Consider the following 20941-nt stretch of genomic DNA (forward strand, 5'->3'; position numbering starts at 1 on the left):
ATATTTTGATCATATTTGAGTTGTAATATATATAAATATATTATAATATATTTTAATTATCTATTTTTCATCCTTTCACAGTTATTTTAATGAGTGTCCTAAACATTATGTTAGGTACTTTGGGGTTCAGCAGAGACAAAAATTTACTTTGGGGACAGATGTTGTTTTGATAAACTGTAAAGGAGTGGTTCAGTGAACAAAGATTTACAGCTGTAGGCTTGCTCTAATTATATTATGTGGCAGATGAAATTGAAATTAGTGAGAAATGCATTGTTCCTGAAATAATTACAAAGATGGAGATGAAAAACACAGCAGCTACTATACAGAATGGCAAAATTTTACAAACTCTTCAGGTGAAAAGAGCTTGGAAAAGAATAAACAGCAATGATAATAATTGATTGTGGATCGATATACTCTTTTTCATACAAAGTAGATATGTCTATATAGTTTATTCACAGATGTTTGCACAGTAAGAGTTGACTGACGCTGGATTCCTATTTGGAAATTAATGCTCTCTATGCACAGTTCCCAGTACCTCTAATGGACACAACCCTATTTATCTTAATTGAACTTGTCTCTTGGTTCTCTCCCCCAAACAGATTTCCCCCATTGTGCATGTGAGATTTTATCCATTTCACCCGACCACTGACTCTGAACATAATTGATTTTTTTCTAATCCTTTAAGCCTTCATAACCTGCCCTTATTTTTTTCTTTCTTTAATGAATGTTACATCTATTTATCTCCTTTTGCCTTCTTTCTGTTACCTGTCACCACACCATAATAACCTTTTAACCATCTTCCTAATTGTTCTCTCTGCCCCTCATCTCTCTTATTCTGTCTCACCTTCCTGCTCTTCTAATGGATGTTTTCCGAAACTTCTGAATTTAACACGTCTCTATTTTAAGAATCTTTTTGCATTAAATTGCCAATAAAGTTCAATCTATTTAGCCTTGCCCTAACAACAACCACAGTTTGTTTCAAGCACACTGTTCATGCAGTACATCTTCACTTGTTTAAGCAACTACTGATTTTACATGAGTGCAAGAATAACTCGAGAAGTCGGCCCCAAAAGACTTCAAAATATTTAAACAAAACTTTAAACCCAAGAAACTGTAGTCTCTAGCATAAAAGATGTAACTTGTTGCTAGGTGCCATTAAATCAGTTCCAACTTATAAGAAAACACTGCCCGGCCCTGTACCATCCTCAGAGTCAATGCTAGGTTTGATCTCATAGTTGTCACACCATTCCATTGAGGATCTGTCTCTATCTCAGAATTCCTCTATTTTATCAAACATGATGTCTTTTTTCAGTCACTGGCTCTTCCCCATGACACGACTGACCCAAAGTAAGCAAGAGGAAGTTTTGCCATCTTCTTTCCTAAGTATTTCTGCTGTGCTTGATCCAAAATAGTTTTAGTAGTAGTAGCCCATGGTGTAGTCAATATTATTCACCAAGACCACTACAATTTTTCTTTGGTCTTCCTAGATTCATATATCCTATGGGAAAATCGTCACTTTAAGGACTAAGGTAGGCCTGAGTGAAGCATGGCATTTTCAATGGCCTCATCTACATGTGAAAGTTAGACATTGAAAAAAGAAGACCAAAGGAGAATCAATTCATTTGAATTATAGTGTTGGTGAAGAATATTGACAGTACCATGACTTTCCAAAAGAATGAAGATCTGTCTTGGAAGGAGTACAACCAGAACGTTCCGTAGAGACAAGGTTGGAGAGATTCCAAGGATGGAGAGAGATTTCTCAAAATGTATAAAGAAGAATGAGAAAGATGATAATTACAGTTATCTGCATTTAACAGATTAACTGAGGAGGAAACTAAATGTCTTATCACACAAATCACACAACATAAAGCAAATCCAGAACTTGAGCACAAGCTAACTGGATGCAGTCTCAATACTGAGTCACAATGATCAAGTATCTAAGGATCTGCCAAAATGTCCTTACACACAGACATCTGCCGCGATACTAAAATTCTCAGGTATTTTCAATGCAATTTGAGTTTTTCTTCTTTTCTCCTTTTTTTTAAACAGGGAAGAGTGTGAACACAGTCCCCCACTACCACAAATTCTGTAGTCGAGTTTCCCACATTTGGGGAAATCGCAGGGGTCAGCACATCCGGAGTGCATGGATAAGCCTCGCCCTAGGAAAGCCACCTTCATGATCATGGTGTCTCCCCTGCCAGGTAAGTATTCAATTTAGTTTGATTTGTAAAAATGAAAAACACACTCTAGCCCTCAGGAATACAATTGTGGCATAAATTGGAGGACAATTATATCACCAATCACACCTAACAAGTAAGCTCTGCCAGGTTAGGACACAAGCATATTTCTTCCTTAATTCGCTTAAGTGGAACCCGTCTGGTCCAGTCCTATCTGATTAGAAAAAGCCATTTCAACTTTTTTTTTGCACAATCATACATTCATCCATCAGTTATCTTCAAAAGCTCTATCATTAAAAATTTTATTATTTTTTAAATTGACAAGTTTAGAAAATCTTATAAACTTGGCCTTAAATATAAAGGATAATGGCTAAGAGTAACTGATTCCAAATCCAAGGTGGTCTTTTAGGAATTTTAGAATTATTGATGCCATAAAAATATCGTTTAATTAAAATGATAGCATTAAGATTCAAGGAAAACTAATAAATCTTGAATTTAATTCTTGGAATAGCACTTTATTAAAATATATCGTACTACAATAAGTAATTCTTTTGTGTCACTTGTACAGTTTTAGTATCCTTTCTATAACCAAGGATGTTTTTAAAATTTTGTTTTCCTTATTAAATTGTGTAATTAAAATAAATGATACATATTTATTCAGAAAGGCATATTATACATACCTTGTATTCATGTATGAAACAAAAATTCTTGGGAGTATTACTGATAGGTATTTATATATTTCTAAATCAAGGTATTAAAATACTTAATTTCTTTTACATTTCAATATCATAAGATATATATGCTAGTATTATATGTTTTCATACCTATTCTGCACAGTGTATGTACCCCACAAAGGCCATCAAGTCAATTTTGATAATAACAACACTATATAAGTTTTACAGGATTCTAAATGTAGATAGGTGAAAATAAACTCAACTTTCCCACAGAGACACTGATGGATTTCAACTGTGGACCTGATAGTTGGGAGTTAAGGTTCATCATTAGTGGTCCTTATGAAATACAGAATTATAATAATCATTGAGAACATTGTTAAAAACAATTGCCATAAATTTCATCACAATTCATTATGTAGAAAGCCCTAAAGACTCTACAGAAAACTTCTGGAATTGAACAAAAATGGCTATATGGAAGGTTATAAAATCAGCAAGCCAAAATGAATAAGATTCCTTTATAGTAAGAAACAGAACTCTGAAAAGGAAATTAAGAAAACCATACCATTTACAATAGCCATCTAAAAGAAGAAATGCATAGAAATAAATCTTACCAGATATTATAAAGGCCTTATAAAAAGAAAATATTACTACAATAAATTAAAAGAAACCAACATACATGGAAGAATGTACCATGAATATTGTGAAAATATCAATACTACTCAAAGCAATCCATAAGTAAAATGCAATTCCAATCCAGATTCTAATATTTTTCTTTAAAGAAATGGAAAATCTCATCATCGACTTTATTGGAAAAGGAAAAATAACACAGGATAAGTAAAGAATTACTGGGAAAAAGGAAAAAGCTGTGGCAGTGGGAAGCAATTAGTTCATTCATCTTGTCAAGGTCTTCTCCTCTGTTCCTCTGCTTTACCAAACACAATAGAAAGCAATTATTACAGACAATTTCTGAAGATAATTCTAGATGAGGATATTAGAATTATAACCTAACGAGAAAGGCTTATAATGGACGCAAAATGGATGGAATCATGGGGGAGGAAGAGGCAATACAAACCTAGTTGGAGGCCTGACAATCCCTGGAAGTTCTCCGCAGAAACCACCAGGGACGGGCCACGGGTGGAACAGCCTGCGCTTCCTGGCAGCATAGAGATCTGTAGACACCAGCTTCTCCTCCTTTTACTTAACTGGGGTTTAATACTTATATTGTATCATTCTCTAGTTCAAACGCGTCAAGCAGAATTGCAACATTGCTGACACAATCAGTTTCCAAGTATTCTTTCTCCCCACGGATTCCCTGATTTCATCTCCCTTTCAACCCACCACCAGCACTGTATCCTCCTCGGGCTGTCTTTATAAATTCATCCATCCTGGGTAGCATGTACCGAAAAATGGAAAAATATACAACAGAACTTCAAGAGGGTGACTGACCCCAATGACCTAACAACTCGGTGATACACCCTAATATGCACAAACAAAAACAAGATGAAGTAATAGAAACCAAACATGCGGAGGATTTTGGAAAACAGAACAGGTTCAGCATCCATCCTGGGGAATTGGGGAGATCTGCTGACTGTTTACGTCCGATTTATGCACAAGTTTCTAAAGTGACAGAGCAGCAACATCTGCCCACAGATTCCCCTTTGTCTTCAGCTATTGGCAGGAGCCCGAAGCGCGCTGCTCCCAACCAACCGATATAACCGATTTTTCTCGGGTCCCTGAGCTAACACAGCTGACTGACCAAGCCTCTGAAAATAAAACTTTCAGGGGAAGCTTAGAGCAGACATAAACACAAAACAAATCTGGCTTTTTGCACAAGTCGGGACCTCCACTTCAACCCGACTGAGCTGATACTCTCCCCTACCCCCCTCCAGGTACCTGGAGTAGCAAAATCTATGGAGCCAGGAAGAGAGCTCTGCGGGACACCTTGGGGTAGACATAAACAGCAAACAAGTCAAATTTTCCATGGGAACCAAAGGAACCCCAATTCCTGGGAGGATAGCCGCTGGCAGGCAACATGGGGCAGCCAAAGCAATAGGCAAGCTCTGGTTCCTTGAGGCTCCCCTTCCCCAGAGCATCCACCTCCACCCCCATTGCCCTCCACCTCTGTCCCACCCCACTCCTCACCTACTCATCCCTACCACCTCCAACTCCAACCCACCCCTACCCCAAACCCCATTCCCCCATCCTAAGCCCCACACAGTCCCTCCCCAGCTCCTCCCCCCATCTCCTCCCACATCACTGATGGCTACCTCCCCTCAGACCTGATCCACATGAGATCTATTCCTATAAGACAACCTGAATCTGAAAGGATATGACTTTTGGTTCTAGCAGACATCAAAAACAAATCCCCCAGCCAAAATTCAACCCCACCCTGTCATCGTAAAACGCACAAGGATAAAACAACTCACTATCAGACACTGTTGCCAAGAGCTCAAAAGTTCTCTGCCTCCCACAGGCCTGATGTCCTCCAGAACAAGATGGAGACCCCAGCTCTTATTTGTTGCTTTCTTTGTGTGGTAGTGGTCTTTCCTTCCTATATCATCTTTTTCTATTAAATAACAAAACGAAAGCCTCAAGCATTATTCTTAATACTTAGTTCAAATCAGTATTTCCCCATCGATTGGTTTAGATTAAAAGGAAACAATTTAATTTGTACCTCATTGCATCTTTAGAGCAACACCCTTATTTCTCAGTTAGCATCTCATCTAGAGCATGCTAGACCATCTCAATTCAGAGCTACAGCCTTCCCCTTAGGACCCTCATCCTATATTTCCTCCACTCAAGCCAGCATCAAGAGCAACTACATGGCCCTGACACCCACCCCCTGTCTTTCTGTGCAGCCCCTGCCTCTTGGAAGGTGTAATCCCTATCCCTATCCCATTCACAGCCAGCCAGCCCAAGACCACCTGGAGACGTTTCTCCATATCCTGCCAGCCCACTCAACCCTCTCACCGCCAGGATACCAAGAACATGAATATATCCCACCCACCCCTCCTCCCTGACCCACAAACACTGAATATAATTGCTCAATATAATTGCCCCTTTTCTTTAGCTCCAAGCATAGGTCCATAATCCACCCATAGGCCCACCCATTCTGCAGGAAGCACAAATCTCTTTCCATCAGAGACAAAACTCCCTGGCAAAAGTCAGAGCCCAGACAAACATATAGCAGGAGCTCTTCTGCTTCCTAATTTAGTAGTATTCTTTCTATTTGTTTTATTAATATTTTTATCTCTTGTTCTTTCCCTCCCTTAATTTTAAAATGTAAATGTTTACTCGTTAGGTTTTACATCTTTTTTCTTCTCTTCAATTATTCTCTCATTTTCTTAAAGCAAAAGCTGCATTTGCTTCTACAATTTGTTTCTCTCTTTGTTCAATCACTATCCATCTTTCCTTCATCCTAGAAAAGTAAGGAACATGTTTTGCCTATTTTCCTTTCTTGTAATCCACTAATTAACACTACCTGATCCCCATCACTTTTCCCCCTTTTTCTTTTCTTTCCACTTCCTTTAATATTTTCCTTACAGTCCTGTGAGCTCTTCCCTAGCACCTATTCCAACACTCTTCTACCAATAATTCATCTAATGTGTCTGCCACCCCTTTAATACCCAACATTGGTCATTACCCCCACATAACCCCATCTCTCTACCACCCCTACTAGCTACACCAAGATGCCAAGGGAACAACAGAAAATATCAGTACACACACACACACCCACACACTAAAAGAGAAACAGATACAAATAAATGAACAATGCTCAGACCTAAAATAGATGCATGTGATCGAACAGGTTATAAAATTAGCAGAAAAAGAATTTAGGGGAATGATGATTGTACTATTACAGATGATGAATGAGTCTGAGGCAAAGGGCAGTAGGGGTGGGAAAGAATCAAAACGCTAGAAACCTCACTACACACCGTACAAGGAAACTTCAAGCAGAAACTCAACGGCCGAGCAGTATAATAACTGAATTATATAATACTATAAATGAACAGAGAAATAGAATTGAAGAGATGGAAATCTAAACTGATGAGCTTGAAGATAAATCTTTAGTTTCCAATCTAAAAGAACAATCAACAACAACAAAAAAACAAAGGAGCTGGAAAAATTTTTAAGAACAATGTGCGACTCAAGAGGATCAACCTATGTCCAAATGCTCCCAAGTAGAATAACATATAACAAAACTATGGTATATACACACAATTGATTACTGTGCACACCCCAAAACACCCATGAAAGCAGGAAACACGGCATGACATCAAGGACCATTATTCTGAGTAAAGTAAGTCAGTCATAAAAGGCCAATATTGTGTGACCCCACAACTATAAGGAAAAACACCAAGTAAATACATTATACAGACCATCTCCCAAAAGGATAGTCTTCATGCTGTCCATGAACTATACTTCATTCTGCTTATATGCACCTCTTATGAACTACCTTACAAATAGAGACCTCATATCAGCTGGAGTAATCTCTTCAAGAAGTAAGGAAAGGTAAAAGAATATCCACTTGATGCCTGAGATAGTTGATTGTGCCAACCTAGCCAATAAGCACCTGTGGGGTTAATTGAAGGGTGGAGAGATAAATGGGTCAGTGAGCCTCACCTTTCTAGTTCTCCGGTCTCTTGCTTTGTGATGGTCAGACCAGGGTGTTGCCTTAGCCAGTTCCCTGCTTCAGCTGGCAAGGCTCATTTCCTGCAAGACATCCCTGAAAAGAAACTGCATGGACCTACGCCATGCAGCCCTAGGTCCTGGAGCAGCCGTGTGGAGACCCCTGCCAGCACCGAGATGCTTACATGTTCACTGACTCAGCTTTCCTTCTGCAGTCGGCATCATTGTGTGTGTTTTGTGAGACGAAGGAGGACTTTATGGATTGATGTCGAACATATGGGTTAATGTTGGACTTGTGAGCTTGGGCAGCACTGGGTTGGGATATTTTCTTGATGTGCACTTTTATGTGTTATATAGAACTCTCTCTTATACATATGAGTTTCTGTGGATTTGTTTCTGTAATGTACCCAAATCAACACAATGTCATACAGCATTGAAATAAAGTAGCCAAATCAACATGCATGCCACAAGGAATGAGAAGGGAATAGTATTGAAAAGTCAAGTCAAGATCAAGATTGGGGAGTATCTCGATTTCAAAAGATCTTTCGGCGAGTAAATGGGGAGGAGCAACCTCATATCCAGAAGAGATGATCGGCAATAATTATAGAGAACCCAAGGAGTGCATAAGCTAGACACTATGTTGCTGGTTAGAAACTTTTGAATTTATTTCTGCTTAACCCTTGGTGAACCACACTATGTGCTATGTAGTACAGTGACCTTAAGCTCTGTCCTTTTGGAGAATATGGCTTTCCTCATAGGTATAATGGAAGGACTTGAAGTGGAATCCCCACTGAATGAACTGGGGTCTGCCCCAGAATTACCTGAAGCCCTTGAAGTTAAGACTGAAATTCTCTGGTGCGCGAAGAAACATATGTCAGCCAAACAAATGTGGAATTAGCTGTCTTTGGACCTTGATTAGAATCCCTAGATTTGCTGGTGTCCAATGAAAACACAATATATTTACTATTTTAATGCCCTCCTTGATACATATTAATCTGATAGGCAAGAATCTGCCTATGCAAATGAATGTTACTGGAAAAAATCTCCTAACAATAGCCTCTATGGCCAATGTAAACAAAACTCTATCATTTAAGAATTCAATCTTTACTAACCAACTCCTAGAACGCAGTTCATATCTGGGCTGTCCTTAGTACATACACTCCTTTTCTGACAGTATGTTCAATTCTATGTCACTGGATAAAGTAAATAACACAACAATGAAACTGCCTGGTGACCCAGGGGGATAATTAATAATTTTATTTTTCATAAAATTACAATGAGAACTCAAAAAGGAGTCAGAGCTGTACATAATTTGTGGACAAGTGAATGGATTCTCCGCTTCCACTCAATTTTATCTTCCATCCAAGAACATTCCGTTCTTCTGACTTGACTGCTGCTCCGTGCACCCTTTCAGGAGGAGACCACTGATGACATGAAGGTTAAAACAAAGTGTAGTGGAGAGTCCGGGAAGATGGCCGACAGGGACACCTGCATACTCTGAGAGCTCCTCCAAACAAAGTGGGCTTGGCGACCAGGTAGCTGAATAGTAGGAGTCTGGTGAGTGAAATATCCCCCTGGGACAGCGCCCCAGTCCCACCCCACGTATTTGTCCTGAGCAGGGGTCTAGGTGAAAGAGGACCGGACTCGTGGGACATCTCTGGTCACTAAGCTGCCGTGAGCTCACTGGCAACCTGCCTAGGCTCCATACCCAAACCGGACCCCAGCCCAGAGTCGCTTGCCTGCCCTGCCCAGACAGGATCAGCAGGTCACGCGCCCCTACACCAATGGCCCACTCGCGGATCCCCACTGGGAGAGAAGCTTTCCTCTCCCACGGTTCCCCTCTCCCCGCAGGGCAGCGATCTGCCCTCAGGCCTGTGTCCCTCCCTCCATTCATCCAAGCTCCCGGGGCGGACCCGCGGGTTGTCTGGCGACTCCCACGGGGGACCATCCACCCGCACTGCTGCCGCGGACCTCTCCACCTGCCCTGTGCCGGCCTCTCACCCCCGCCCGCCCCCGCCCGCCCCTGGCAGACTAGCACCAGCTCCAATCCTGGCGGGGACCCTGCGCTGAGCACTTCCCGCCGACGGGAGGCATAGCCCAACCCGCGCCTGTCCAGGACCCTGAGCTTCCGCGGAGCGCCGCGGCCCGCACTGCTGAGTCTGCCCGCCAAGGGCCCCTCCCTGCACAAGGCACAAGAGTAGGTGCCCTCCCCAGGGTGCTGCGGAGACCCCGGCGGCCGCGACTCTGAGCCTGAGCAGAGGACGGGAGCCATTGCCTCCTGTGGTTTCGCGCCAAGCCTTCTTTGCCGGCGCCATTACCCCCTACAGTTTCGCGCCAAGCCACTACTGTCCACGGGGTTCTGAGCTCAGAGCGGGACGGAGGGCAAACACCATTGTTCCCTGCAGTGTCACGCCGCTGTCTGCGCAGCTGTTCGAGGGGCCTCCCCGCGCCTGCTCACAGCCCGGGCAGATCAAACATTCCACCTGCAGCGGAGCCTGGGACTCGGCTTTGCAGTCCCTGAGGAGCCGTCGGTGAGCTCCAGCCAGCTCTCACTACCTGGGGGCCCTGTGGGGACCCCAGTGCCAGCCCTAAGCCTGCCGCAGCCCGCCCCAACCACCCCAGGAGACGGCATGGTGGCCTGAGCCTCCCCACAGTACCCTTAGCTGCCCTAGCACTTCCCAGCTAGAGCCCGAGGACCTCCAGTGGGGAGCAGCTGGACCTGGGAGGGCTTGCTGAGCTGAAGAGCATTCCCAACAACACATAGAACAGCACAACATCTTGGGACAATACGAACTCAGCCACTTCTGCACTCTATTAGGCCACAAGCGCTTAGAGGGAAAGGGGGAAATTTTCAGACATTCACATCTACACATCCTCCATCTAGCATAGGTTTTTTTCTGTTTTTTTTTTAGTGTGTTTTTTTTTGTTGGTTTTTTTCTCTTTCTTTTTGATTTTTGGCCTTTTGGGTGTTTTTTGTTTGTTTTGTTTTTTGTTCCTTCTTCCCTTTCTTTTACTTTCTGTGCTGTATTCTCTCTCCTTCCTTCCTACATTTTCATTAATACTTGTACTTCTCTTCTGCCCCTTTTCTATAGATTCTCCTTCTCTCTCTTTTCTTTCTTCTCCTTCCACATCTACTAGTATCACAGCTTGTCCCTCTTCTATTATAGATTCTCTTCTCTCTCCCCCCAATTTTTTCTTCCTCTGCCCAATATTATGTTAAAAACTATTTTTATATCATTAACCTTTTAAATCCTTTTTATTACTAACCCCCCTCCTCATAAAGGGGGCTGCTAAGGGTACCTTGTCACACCTAGTCAAAGCAGCCTGAGGGCACTCACTTAGGCCCCAGCCCCCACTCCAGCTGCTGAAACATCTCGGCACTGCGGGCCACCAACCGACAGGGAACTCGGTCTACACAGCCCTCTGACCAACCCTTACAGTAGGTCATAGGCAATCGCCTGAAAGAATCCTTAACAACAACATAGATAAGGTTACTCCTGTCTCCCAGAAGCATGGGGCCTATGAAAGGATCAAGGAAAAATCAACAAACCACATCACTCCCAACAAAAAAATCAGAGAAACGAGGCACTTTAACAGACCTAACGTCACTCATAGAAGAAAGAGATATAGATCAGCCACAAAAGGAAATCTTCAGAACTCTGTTTGCAGTAATAAAGGAGCTAAGAGAAGCAAACCAAAATAAGGATGCAACGATAGAGGGGATGAAATGCACAATAGAGGGGATGAAGTCCACAATAGAGGGGATGAATACTATCCACCAAAAGGAACTGCAGAAACTAACAGAGGAGGTAGCAGAGGCCACACAAAAGGTCACAGAAGCTATATCTAGGCTTGAGGAGGCTGAGAACCTTATCAGTGAACTGGAGGACGCTCAAACCAAACGAAGCAAGCGAGAAAAACAATCAGATAGGAAAATTAAAGAAACAGAAGACAGCCTGAGATCAATGACAGATGCTATGAAGAGGAATAATATTCGAATAATCAGTCTACCGGAACACAACATAACACACAAATCGACCGCCAAGATAGCAAAGGAATTCCTGGAAGAAAATTTCCCCAACCTAACAAAGGAGAATCCGACTCTCATACAAGAAGCAGAGAGGACGCCGGCTAAGCTAAACACCAAGAAGAACACGCCAAGACATATAATTGTAAAATTATCCAACTTAGAGGAAAAAGAGAAAATTTTACAAGCATCAAGAGAAAGGAAGACAGTCACATACAAAGGAGCGCAGGTAAGAATATGCTCAGACTTATCAGCAGAAGCCATGAAGAGGAGGAGAGAATGGAGCAACATCTTCCAAAAAGTGAAAGATAAAAATGCCTCCCCCAGAATCCTATACCCTGCCAAGTTATCCATTAAGATAGAGGGTAAGATAAGGGTCTTCCAGGACAAGGAAGAACTCAAAAAATATACTGCAAGTCACCCGACCCTGCAGAACATACTGGCTGACTCACTATGGCCAGAAGATCAAGCTCCAAATAGAACCAACAGGAGACCACCATATAGCCCATCTCCATCTAGAAGCCAACATGCCAGCAACACCTACCAGGACAACACGGTCTCAGATGGAAAAGAGGACAGGATAGAAACTCTCAACTCAAACACAGTACACTGATATGAAGGAAGATAGGCAAAGACCCAAAACACAAAACAGAATATGTCAACCATGAAGCCAGAGATAGTAATAATCACTCTGAATACAAATGGGCTCAATTCATACGTTAAAAGAAAGAGGCTGGAGGATTGGATTAGAAAACATAACCCATCAATCTGCTGCCTGCAAGAGACACACCTTAAGCGAGCAGACAAGCATATGCTGAGAATAAAGGGCTGGCAGAAAATTTACCAAGCAAATGGTAACTCCAAGAAGGCAGGAGTGGCTAACTTAATCTCCAACAAAATGGATTTCAAGATCCAAAACATAAAAAGAGACAAAGAGGGACACTACATAATGCTCAAAGGCTCAGTAAACCAGGAAGCACTTAGCATACAGAATATTTACACACCTAATAATGGCGCGGCAAACTTCGTCAAACAAACTATTAAAAAAAATGACAGAAGAAATCATGGAAACAACAATAATAGTGGGGGACTTCAACACTCCACTATCAGAGAAAGACAGGTCACAGGGAAAGAAGCTCAGCAAAGAGGCCAGAGAGCTAAACAATGTAATTAGGCAACAGGGCCTGATAGACATCTATAGAGCCTTTCATCCAAAAGCAAACGGTTTCACATTCTTCTCCAATCCACACGGATCTTTCTCAAGAATAGATCACATGCTGGGGCACAAGGCCAGCCTGAGTAAATTCAAACACATAGATATTATCCAGACGTCTTTCTCAGACCACCATGCCATAAAGCTGGAGATTAATAGGAGGGCACCCAGAAAAGCAAGGGCCACCAATTGGAGAATAAACAACGATCTCCTGCGACATGAATGGGTTAAGGTCCAGATCAGAGAGGATATCAGGAAGTTTCTAGAAACTAATGAGAACGAGCATACAACATATCAAAACTTATGGGACACTGCAAAGGCAGTTATCAGAGGTAGCTTGATATCACTGAATGCTTATATGAAAAAAGAAGAAAGGCGTATGACAGATATGTTAACACAAAACCTCCAACAACTAGAACAGAGTCAACAGAACTACCCCTCCAATAGCAAGAGAAAAGAAATAATAAAAATCAGGGCGGAGTTAAACCAGTGGGAAGGCAAAAGAACAATGCAAAGGATTAACGCAACTAGAAGCTGGTTTTATGAATGAATTAATAAAATTGAAACTCCCCAAAAAGCTTACCAAAGATAGAAAGGAGAAAACATCAATAGCCAGGATGAGGGATGAATCGGGGGCAATAACAACAGACCCCAATGAGATAAAAAGGATAATCACAAAGTACTATGAAGGTTTGTATTCTAATGAATTCAGAAACCTGGAAGACATGGATAAATATTTAGAAAAACAATCTATCCCTAGATTATCTGAGACAGAGATCAAGAACCTCAACAAACCCATAGCGAAGGAAGAAATAGAGAGTGTCATCAAAAACCTACCAAGGAAAAAGGCCCTAGGGCCAGATGGCTACACAGCAGAATTTTACCAAACATTCAGGGAAGAGCTGACACCGATCCTCCACAAAGTATTCCATAACATAGAAAAGAACGGCAAGCTCCCAAACTCATTTTACGAAGCCAGCATTACTTTGATACCCAAACAGGGAAAAGACCCCACAGGTGTAGAGAATTATAGACCAATATCTCTAATGAACATAGATGCAAAAATCCTTAACAAAATATTGGCCAATAGAATACAAAGGAACATCAAACATTTCATTCACCACGACCAAGTAGGATTCATCCCAGCGATGCAGGGATGGTTTAACATCCGAAAATCCATCAATATCATACACCACATCGAGAAGAAAAAGGATAAAAACCATATGATAATATCCATAGATGCAGAAAAAGCATTTGACAACATCCAGCATCCATTCCTAATCAAAACACTCATGAAGATAGGATTGGAAGGTAAGTTCCTCAAGCTCATACAAGCTATCTATGAAAGACCAACAGCCAACATCATAGTCGATGGAGAAAAGACAAGAACAATACCACTGAAAAAGGGTACAAGACAAGGATGCCCCCTGTCCCCTCTTCTATTCAATATCGTTTTGGAGGTTCTGGCTAACAACATAAGACAGCGGAAGGACATCAAAGGGATCCAGTTGGGAGAGGAGGAGGTGAAACTATCGTTATTTGCAGATGACATGATCCTATACATTGAAGACCCCCAAAACTCCACAGTTGGAATACTTACAGCAATAGAGGAATACGGAAGAGTAGCAGGATACAAGATCAATAAACAGAAGTCGGTAGGGTTTCTATACACATCGGACAGGGCCATGGAAGAGGCGATTAAGAGGCAAGTACCCTTCACAGTAGCCAAGAACAAACTGAAAATACCTAGGAATATACTTAACAAAAAATACTAAAGACCTTTATAAGCATAATTATAAAACCCTATTACAGGAAACCAAAAGTGACCTTCACAAATGGATGACCCTCCCCTGCTCATGGTTAGGTAGGCTGAACATAGTAAAGATGACAGTTCTTCCTAAAGCACTCTACAAGTTCAATGCTATACCAATCCAATTACCATCAACCTTCTTCAAAGAATTGGAAAAACTGACCACCAACTTCATATGGAGAGGGAAGAAACCCAGAATTAGCAGAGAACTCCTCAAGAAGAAGGACACAATTGGAAGACTCGCCCTACCTGATTTTAATGCCTACTACACAGCTACAGTGGTCAAAAGAGCATGGTACTGGCACAATGATAGACACTCAGACCAGTGGAAAAGAATAGAAAGCCCAGGAGTAAAATCATCAGTATATAGACAACTGATCTTCGACAAGGGTCCCAAAAATGTCAAGTGGGAAGCAGATGCCCTCTTTAATAAGTGGTGCTGGAAACAATGGATATCCACATGTAGAAAGTTGAAACAAGACATTTACCTCACCCCATGCACAAGAATACACTCAAGGTGGATCACAGATCTAGAAGTCAAACCCCAAACCATCAGGACCATTAAGGAGGGAATCGGGACTAATCTCAGAGCAATGGCCCAGGGAGCACATGAATCACTGCAACAGGGAAGGGAACACACACAGGTGATCTGGAAATCGACAAATGGTATCTAATAAGAATAAAACACCTGTGCACCTCGAAAGACTTTGCCAAGAGGGTGACAAGGCAACCCAGAGAATGGGAGAAGATTTGTAGTAATGACACATCAGACAAAGGGCTCATTACTAAAATCTACAACACCATAGTGATCTGCAAAAAGAGGAAAACAGTTAACCACCTAAGGAAGTGGGCAAAAGAAATGAGAAGAACATTCACTAGAGAGGAGATCAATATGGCCAATAAACATATGAGAAAGTGCTCAAAATCCCTTGCCATAAGAGAAATGCAAATCAAAACAACCATGAGATACCACTTAACACCCCTGAGGCTAGCCCAGATCAGTAAATCAGAGAGCAACAAGTATTGGAGGGGCTGTGGTGAAGTAGGAACCCTCCTCTACTGCTGGTGGTCGTGCAGATTTGTACAGCCACTGTGGAAAGCAATCTGGCGATACCTAAAGAAAATGGAAATTGATCTACCTTATGACCCAGCCATCCCTCTAATGGGCATATACCCGGTTGAAGCAGCAAATAAAAAACAACCAGTCATATGCGCTCCAATGTTTATTGTGGCACAATTCACAATAGCAAATACTTGGAAACAGCCTAAGTTTCCATCGATAGACGAGTGGATTAGCAAACTTTGGCACATACACACAATGGAGTATTATGCAGCACTGAAAAGCACCGAAGAGCACATGAAACACGTTATTTCATGGGAAGAGCTGGAAGGAATGATGTTAAGCGAGGTACGCCAGACCCAAAGGGACAGGTTCAACATGAGTCCCCTGAGGTAATTACAATCAGCATGACAGAAATAGAAGAATAAACATCCATCCCACAATAAACGGGAGGAAGCATAGATAGTTGGAGGGAGGACAGGCCACACCTAGGGAGGTACATGAGAGCCCAGCATAAAGAAGGAGTAGTGGGGTAGGGAGAGGGAGAACCGGGAGGGGGAGAATCCGAATGGATGGTATGGGGGGGGGCAGGGTACTAACCCACCCGGGGGAGAGTATCGGTTGTGTCCCCACAGATCTGGAACAATTATACGGACTCCAACACGACACACCAAACAAGGAGGGCAACGCAAAGTACAGAGGTCTACACAAAGAGGCTGGACGACAAGCTGGCCCAAACCAGAATTAGGCCGACCCCCACACTCGAAGGGAATACCACAGAAAACAAAAATAGATCGTCTGGAGTGGGAAAGGAACTGATCCACCACACCACATTCAGAAGGAAGTTGAAACAAAAGAAGGAGAAAGGACGTAGTGTAGTACACCTGGGTCCACCAAGCCCAAAGTCGATAGACCAGCTAGCAGGGCCCATCATACAGAGAAGACCATTCAGCTGACAACACTACGAGATACGACATCCTGCACCAACACATGGCCCTACACGGGACAGCACCTGAGACACAATGGGGGATGGGCGACTGAGCTGACCCCGCCACACTGAGGCAAACACTGGGGGCGTGCAATAGAGCAGCGGAGGAAACAGAGCAAAGGGAGCCCGAGGGAGTATAAAGGATGGTCTTCCAGGCCAGGACGTGGCGCCTCACAAGCTACACCTAGAAAACACTCCTAAAGGCCAAAGAAAGGACCTTGAACTACTAGCAATTTTTCTTTTAATATTTGCTATCTTTTTGTTTAGTCTTTTTTAATTTGTTTTGTTTTTTACCTTGTAAATTTTGTATGTTAGTGACTTTTCTGCTTATCAGCGTGTCGATGTTGCTTCTGTCAAAGCCATGTTCTTATGGGCCACTTGGGTGCAGTCAAAGTCATATCCATTTGTATGCACATATTACTATGTCAGCAGGTCCACCTAGACAAGATAGGCTGGACAAATAATGAGAGAAGAAAACAACAGGACCAACGGTCCTGGAGGGACATGAGATCGTGGGAGGTAGGAGAAGGGAGGAGGTGTCGCCCAACACAGGGACAAGGGAACAGCGAATAGTTCAAAACCAGAGGAGGGAGGGGAGGGGAGGACTGGAAGGGAGTGACCAAGAGCAAGGTAACTGAGAGGAACTACTGAATCCAGAATGAAGGCCAAACATGGTAACGGGTCGGGAGGAAAGCGAAAGGAAATAGAGGAAAGGAGTAGGAGCCAAAGTGCATACAGAGAAGCCTAAATACAGACATGTACATATGTAAATATATTTATGATTATGGGGGCAATAGATTTATATGCATATATTTATAGGTTCAGTAGTAGGGTAGCAGATGGACATTGGGCCTCCTCATGCATAATCCCCCAATACAATAGCACCTCGCCCTGCTAAGCAGCCATTGCAGGATACCCATCTTCCCGACATGATCACTGAAGACAGCCATGTGTGTAAGCAAATGTGGTGAAGAAAGTTGATGGTGCCCGGCTATCAAAAAAAGATATAGCGTCTGGGGTCTTAAAGGCTTGAAGGCAAATGAGCGGCCATCTAGCTCAGAAGCAACAAAGCCCACAGAGAAGAAGCACACGGCCTAAGTGAATACAAGGTGTTGAATGGACCATGTAGCAGATACAAAGGAACAAAAGCAATCATTGTGTGATCACCTTCCTCACATAATGGCTGAAGACGAAAGTGTGCATAAGCAAGTGTGGTGAAGAAGGCGGATGGTGCCCGGCTACTGAGAGATATAGCGTCTGGGGACTTAAAGGCTTAAAAGCAAACAAGCGGCCATCTAATCCAGAAGCAACCGAGCCCACACGGAAGCAGCACACCAACATAGGTGACCATGAAGGACAGAGGAGACCAGGTCTCCAACATCAAAGGTGGGGTGGTGGTGAGAATCACATCACCGTGAAAGAGGGTGAGTGCATGATGGGGACCCAATGCCCACCTGTAGACACCCCTTCCAGAGGGTTAGTGAGGAGGAGATGGGCACTCAGGGTTCAGTGTAACAACAATGAAACTCAAAACCTTCCTCTAGTTCCTGAATGCTTTCTCCCCTCCCAATCATCATGACCCTAATTCTACCTTGCCTTGCGGACCTGGTTATAGCAGAGGATGTACAGCGGTACAGTGCGGATCTGGAGGCACAGGGAATCTAGGACAGACGAACCCCTCAACACCAGCGGTGGAGTGGCGACACCAGGAGGGAAGGGCATGTAGAAAGGGAGAACCGATCTTGGAGATCTATGTGTAACCTCCTCTCTGGGAGATTGGCAAGGGGGAGGCGGGTGAGGGGAGATGCCGGGGAGTGTAAGATAAGATATAATAATTATTTATAAACTATCAAGGGACCAGGGGTCGGATCAGGGAGGGAGGGGGATGGGGGGGAAAAAAGGGAAACCGAGCTGATTCCAGGAACCCAATTTGAAGGTGAATTATGAGAGTGACGAGTGCAACGAATGTATAAAGGTGCTTTGCTCAATTGATGTATGTACAGATTGTGATAAGAGCCTTATGAGCCCCAATAAAAAGATTTAAAAAAAAACAAAGTGTAGTAAAGAAAACATTCAGTGCCTGGCTATAGAAGAAAATAATGTCTGTGATATTAAGGGCTTGTATTCAAACAAGTAGTCATCTAAGACATCAACTAAGTCCACATGGAAAAAGCTCACATCCAAATGTGCAAAATGACAAAATGTAAATATGATGGAAGGAAAGAGATCAGAATTTAAAGTGTGAACACCCAATTTGCATACAGCTATGATGACAGCGGAGCCCAAAATCTACCTGCAGGACACCTGAATGAACGAAGCCTCTAGTAGAGTCCCTGTGACCACAGCTGAGGGACGGGAACAGCCTTGCTATCTGATAGGTGATTGTAAGCACAAGCATGGTGGATGGAGCTACAATATAATATGATCCTTGGTCAGCTGATCATCTTCTTGATCCAATCTGGATTTCTTCTATGTCTAAATATTTCTTGCTTGTTCCACAAGAGTTTTTGTTTTCCCCTCTGGTTTATTTTGATATTGCCGGTAGTCTTTTCTTTGTTCCTCTTTCTTTTTATGTTTCCCAGTTTATGAAGCACAGAAGGGGAGCATGTATAGAGAAGATTGTTTGATGTAATAGCTTATGGGGACTGGGGTGGGTGGAGCTCAAGTGGAATTAAGGAGCAAATAATGAATACAGGTGAGGAGAGGATGCACTAGACCTGATCCTAGTTATGGATACACAACTCTTTTTAAATGTGACTGAACTATGGACGTGTGCGGTACATGAATTATATCTCAATAAAACTATCAAAAATGGAGAACAGATGGAGTCATCCATACCCAAATTTCAATCATGGATAGAAAAACAAGAAGATATCAACAAGGAAATTTGATAATTCAATTTTTCCTGAACTTTTTGAAATCCATTCATATAAGATTTGAACACCATAAATCAATTATACTCAACAGTAACAAACATATGTGGAACAGTTTATCCAAAATCAGAACATACACTTTCTCAAGTGCACATAAAACAATCTCTAGGACAGACTCTATGTGAGAACACAAAACAAGTGGCCATACACTTAAATTTTTTTTTAATTGATTGCCCAAAGTATGTTTTCAAACAAAAATGGAATGAATTTCTAAATTAAAAACAGAAGGGAATTTGGAAATTAGAAATATGTGGAAATTAAATAAGACACACTTTAAAAACTAGTGGCTCAAGGAAGAAATTACAAGGAGATTAAAAAAATTAGAATCCAATAAAAATAAAACAATACGCCAAAATGCATGGGATACTGGTAAAATAATACAGCATGGGCTGTTTATAACAGAACTTATATGTTAAGATAGATCACAAGTCATCATCATCAACCAAACTTTACTTCTTAAGAAATTTAAAAGGAGGGGCAAAGTAAACTATAAAGTGAAAGGAATTAAAAATTATATCAAACTCAAACTCACTCCAATCAAGTTTATTCTGACTCACAGCAAATCTGTCGGACAGGGTTAACTGCCCCTGTTGGTTTCAGAGACTGTAGCTTTTCATGGGAATTGAAAATCTCATTTTTCTCCCTAAGGGCAGCTGGTGGTTTTGAACTGTTGATCTTGAAGTTAACAATACCATTCAGAACCATGACACCACTAGGGAAACTGACAAAGTAGGAGAGAAAATCTATCCTGGAAAATCAAATAAATCAAATGTTGGACCTTAAAATATTAAAAGAATTGGCAATATTTTAGCTAGACTGATTAACAAAAATTACTAAATTGCTAAAATCAAGAATGAGAGGGGTGGCACTTCTATCTAACTTACAATAATAAAAAAATAATTATAAAGGAACAATTGATGCTTATGGGAAAAAATCAATGCTCATAGAAGCAGCAATCAAGAGATCAAAAGACACACTACATTGGGTAAATCTGTGCACAAGACCTCTTTAAAGTATTAGCAAGCAGGGAGCTTACTCTGCAGACTAAGATGCATCTGATGTAAACCATAGTATTTTTAATTGCTTCACATGCTTATGAAAGTTGTACACCAATTAATGAAGATGAGAACATATGCAATGGAATTTTGGTGCTGGTAACGAATATTGAAAGTACCATGAACTTCCAAAAGGCCAAACAAATCTGTCTTGGACACATTACATCCAGAATGCTCCTTAGATGCAGGGATGGGGAGATTCAGTCTCAGAGGCTTTGGATTCACTGTCAGGAGAGGTCAGTTCTTGGAGAAGGACATCCTGTTTGGTGAAGTCACGGAGCCATAACAAAGAGGAAGACCCTCGGTGAAATGGATTGGCACAGGGGGTTCAACAGTAAGCTCAAACATAGAAATGGGTATGAGGCTGGCACAGGA

The 20941-nt window shown here is 42.1% G+C and overlaps 1 non-coding gene across 1 annotated transcript; it reads right to left on the minus strand.

Annotated features, from left to right (window-relative positions):
• Positions 1–2046: 2046 nt before the first annotated feature.
• Positions 2047–2209, minus strand: LOC142441708 (U1 spliceosomal RNA). The gene has a single exon (XR_012783060.1). It is a non-coding gene; the product is annotated as a U1 spliceosomal RNA (small nuclear RNA).
• Positions 2210–20941: the final 18732 nt, after the last annotated feature.

Source organism: Tenrec ecaudatus, chromosome 2 (genome assembly GCF_050624435.1).
Source record: "Tenrec ecaudatus isolate mTenEca1 chromosome 2, mTenEca1.hap1, whole genome shotgun sequence".
Lineage (NCBI taxonomy): Eukaryota > Metazoa > Chordata > Mammalia > Afrosoricida > Tenrecidae > Tenrec > Tenrec ecaudatus.